Below are 5,202 nucleotides of genomic sequence, written 5' to 3'. Positions count from 1 at the left end.
TCTCTTCTTATTTATCAAATCAGTTTTAAGTCTGTGGGACTAAGGGACAGAATATACACCTTGGTAAAAATCACCACAGCATTGCTATGTGGTGAGGTCTATCGGTAGGAAATCAGTCACCTTTCCCCAGAGAAGCCTCTGAATCACTGCACATTTTATTCAAACACCCAGATTAAGTACAGACTCACTTCAAAGAAAGAGAAATCATCTGAGAGAGGGTTAGCACAAGATTTCATCACATTAATTGAATTTGGTCCTGATGAGCTGAGCAGAAAAAGTCTGAAGTAATAGACTGAGGCTAAAAGGCATCAGTGGGGCTTCTACAGAAGAAAACAATTACGGGGGATAGGAGGGGAAAAAAAGAGCTGGTTTGCCAATTTGTGATGAATATTAAATGTAGAGTTAAGGAATTATAATTTATTATCTAGGCAATTGGAAGCCATTGGGGTTTGATCAGGGGATATTAAAGCTGAAACCACACACAAACACACGAGATTGTTGTAGGAATACTCTTCAGGGTCCTGTACTTTTCTCCCCAACATTTGCCTGTGACCTGGGTTTGTAGTTCTGTAACTGTTTTGGGGGACAATTGTTGGCACCTTCTTTGGCTTGTAGAGAATCTGACTCAAAATTCATCCTCTTTGGAAATGAACACATAGTAGTTCATTTTAGGCCAAATCGATAATAAAACATTTTAATAATTTATTTTCCAAAAAGAGACAATCCTGGTTCCTCTGAGTTCTCAGCTGAGTTAGTTTTAGAATATCAGTGGGAACTAAAGTGTTCGTAGTCTGTTTGAAGGAAAGGCCAAAGTTTTGTTCGGTCCTTCACAGCTACGTCTTAACTGATTGCTTCAGCTCTTAAACTAACGAAACTCTTTATGCTAACCGCCCCATTCTGCCTGGGTTTTCCAGTTTCTTTCACTTATGACTGTGAAAGCGACTTCATCGAAACCCAGAGAGAAAGAAAAGCGTCCCAGTTAGTAAGTTAAAGGACTAACCTGGATGTTTTAAGAATCAAACCCTTCTGCTATTCATGCCCCCAATGCTCTTTTTTTAAGAAAGCTTTTGTCTTTCCCATCTACCCCACAATTTTTCTTCTAGAAGTAGTAAGTACATTAAGGCATTGCTCATTATGTGAAAAAGTATGCATTCCTTTTGGCTTCAGTTTTCCTATAGAGGCCCCAGGGTGTATTGAACATTATTAGCAATAGCAGTCAAAAGCACATGAACTGTAAAGAATCGTGGCTGCGCCTCTTAGGAGCTTTGTAGCCTCATGCTGCATTTCTAGCGTCTCTCAGCTCAGTACCGTAAACTTAGCATATATGATAAGAGTTAAACTGAGATCAAGCTAACGAGCCTGTTAGCCCCACTACATAAGTTTTTGGTAGAGAGTAGGAACTTAAAACACATTTGATTCTTCTTTGGGTCATAATTAGTTACAATTAAAAGCATATGTGAACAAAAGCTACATTATTAGGCAAAGAATAAAGGATAAATAGGCACTGGTTGCAGTAATTCTGGTCCAAGGAGGTTTCAGAAAATGTTAGTGGTAGAGGTATTTTACATTGATTCATATTTACAGAAAATTATATGTAATTTGAATTATATTCATATTTAGTTACAGAAAATGTATTTTTTATCTTATATAATTTGAACCCAATAATTATTTTGAATATAAACGCACAGGTAATACGATGTCTCAGCTATTTTAAAAATACTTTCAAACATAGTGGGCACAGCAGCTGCTGAAAATGATCAGATTATAGTATTGCAGTCCTACACATTTGGAACAGAGAATTAATTATATTTTAGAAGATTACAGGTCCAATAATAGTGTTCAAATTGCTTGGCTCTTGAAGAAAATGGGAGAGAATACATCTGTCTTGCAATGATGTTTCTAGGTTAGAGCACCAGACAGAGGAATTTAATGTTCTCATTCTGTCTTCTGGGGGGAAAGGAGAGAAGAGGCAGAATAAATGTTTCTAAAGAGGCAGGTGTCATTGGAAAAGAACACTGAACTTCATTTTAGAGTGTCTAGATCTGAAACTCACAGACTTGGAAACTTCTTTTTTTCTCTCTTTAAATGTAGCCGATTCATACTTAAGGGTTTTGTTATGACTATTACCCAAACAATGACCTAGCACATACTGCAAATCTCTGTAACACTAAACGATGAAAATGCTATAGATGAAAAATCAATTATGTCCAGCTAACGCATATAAAATTGATATCTATCATAGAAAAATAATATTTACAAAACCAGAAGATGGAATATGCCATCATTTATGCACCTCTGAGCCTGAGGAATGGTTTCCTTTCCTTGGTTTGAGACCAGTCTACTTTCTTTACAGCTGTTTTACTTGACCGCCTCAAAAGACGTTCTCCATTTTGTGTTAACAATTTTCAGGATAAAGTGTGGGGACGTAAGTGAGAATTAGAGAGCAAGCAGCGTGCTATAATTATTTTAAGTTTCCACTTACCTGTGGTTTATTCCTCAGGTAAAACAGATGAATGAAGCTATCTAAAATTCTGAAACTCAGGTATAGAGTTTCTAGTTCAATCTTGGAGAAAAAAAGATAGAGGCCCATAGGTTCTAGGGGCTTTTGTGGTGACTTAAGTGTTTTGCTACATTTTGAGCACCAGAAACATCCTCTAAATGACCAGCCATTGCAACAAGGCAGTTTAAATTCTTTTCAGGGTGACCCAGGGAGGGGTCAAATATTTACAACAAATCAAAGGTAGGAAGGTAAACATGAAGCATTAAAAATTTTCTGAAACTCCAGGGATGTTATCAGACCCAAATATATAATATAATTGGTATGTTCTTGTTCTAATGCAATTCAAATAGTAAATACATTGCTGTCTACGTTATCACAATATGTGAAGATTTTGAGACCCCAAGAAACAGAAAACGTCTTTAATAAGTATTGTTTTCTATTTTTAGATATAATCTGAAAACTTTCCATAATTCAACACATAAATCACCCTCATTTGCATGGTGCTTTCTAATATCTGATGGAGTTCTTAGAATACTACCAGGAGTTAATACAATTATTTCTGTTATACAGATGTAAGTTTATATTTTATTATAGGTGTTATACAGATGTAAGGGTATATTTTATTATAGGAAGAGAAGAAATTCAAACGTATTGCTGAAGGTTGTCCAGCCAGCATATAAGAGAATAAAAAATATCTTAAATCTACCAATTGTGACTCCAGCTCCTGTAATCAATCTGTGACACTGCCCCATCTCTCACCCTTAAGAGACCAGAAAGAATTTTAGACCATTGAATCTACATTGTGCATTGAGTACAGAAAAGCTGGTTTAGAAATATGTAAACGATTTAGGCTGAAAATTAAATATAATTAAAAATTTAAAAATGAGCTTTACTTTTTCTCTAGATCCATGTCAGAATTGAAGCATGTGGAACAGAATGGAACTTCTGATAAAAAACAATCCCTCTTTGATTTTATTAATTTTTTAAATTTTATTTTACTTTTAGTGATATACACTGTTTGTATATATTTATGTTATTTGCATAGAATGTGCAATGATAGATTATTTAAGATATCCATCATCTTGAACAATTATTATTTCTATTGTGCTGGGAATATTTTAAGTCCTCTCTTTAAGCTGTTTTGAAATATATAATATCGTTGTTAACTATAGTCATCCTACTCTGCTATTGAACATTAGAACTTTTTCCTTCTATCTAACTTTGTATTTGTACCCATTAACCAACCTCTCATTAACACTTCTTCCCCAACCCCAATCACCCTTCCCAACTTCTGGTATCTATCATGCTATTCTTTTTACTCCCAAATTCTCAGTGACATTCTTCTTGTAATATTTTTAAATCAATAGGTTTTTTGGGAACAGGAGGTATTTGGTTACGTGAATAAGTTCTTTAGTGGTGGTTTCTGAGATTTTAGTGCACCCATCACCTGAGCAGTTTACATACCTTAAACCCTTAAATGCATAGTCCTTTGTCTTTCACCCCCCTCCCACCCTGTTCCTGAGTCCTCAAAGTCCACTGTATCATTTTTATGCCTTTGCATCCTCACAGCTTAGTTCCCACTTATAGATGAGAACTTACAACGTGTAGTTTTCCATTCCTGAGTTATTTCACTTAGAATAATGCTCTCTAATTCTATCCAAGTCACTGTGAATGCCTTATTTTGTTCCTTTTTATGGTTGGGTAGTATTCTATGATGTATATATACACTACAGTTTCTTTATCCACTTGTTGATTGAAGGGCATTTGTTCTGGTTCCGTATTTTGTAATTGCAAATTGTGCTGCTGTAAACATGTATGTGCAAGTATCTTTTTCATATACTGACTTATTTTCTTCTGGGTAGACACTCAGTAGTGGGATTGCTGGGTCAAATTGTCATTCTCCTTTTAGTTCTTTAAGAAATCTCCACACTGTTTTCTATAGTGGTTGTACTAGTTTACATTCCCACCAGCAGTGTAAAACTGTTCCCTTTTCACCACATCCATGCCAACATTTATTATTTTTTTATTTTTAAATTATGACCATTCTCGTGGGAGTGAGGTGTTATCTGATTGTGGTTTTGTTTTGCATTTCCCTGATTATTAGTGATGTTGAGCATTTTTTCATGTTTCTTGGCCATTTGTGTATATTCTTTTTCTTTTTGAGATGGAGTCTCCCTGTGTTGCCCAGGCTGGAGTGCAGTGGTGCAATCTCAGCTCACTGCAACCCCTGCATCCCAGGTTCAAGTGATTCTCTTGCCTCAGCCTTGGAGTAGCTGGATTATAGGCATGTACCACCATGCCCTGCTGATTTTTGTATTTTCAGTAGAGGCAGGGTTTTGCTATGTTGGTCAGGCTAGTCTTGAACTCCTGACCTCAAGTGATTTGTCTGCTTAGGCCTTCCAAAGTGCTGGGATTACAGGCATGAGCCACCACACTTAGTTCATTTTTATATATTCTTTTGAGAATTGTTTATTCATGTCCTTTGCCCACTTTTTGATGGGATTGTTTGTTTTTCTTCTTGCTAATTCATCTGAATTCCTTGTAGATTCTAGATATTAGTCATTTGTAAAATGTATAGATTGTGAAGATTTTCTCCCACTCTGTGAGTTGTCTGTTTACTTTGCCGATTGTTCTTTTGCTGTGAAGAAGCTTTTTAGTTTAATTAAGTCCTATCTATTTATCTTTGTTTTTGTTGCATTTGC

Source organism: Saimiri boliviensis, chromosome 2 (assembly GCF_048565385.1).
Source record: "Saimiri boliviensis isolate mSaiBol1 chromosome 2, mSaiBol1.pri, whole genome shotgun sequence".
Classification (NCBI taxonomy): domain Eukaryota; kingdom Metazoa; phylum Chordata; class Mammalia; order Primates; family Cebidae; genus Saimiri; species Saimiri boliviensis.
This window is presented reverse-complemented; position numbering follows the sequence as displayed.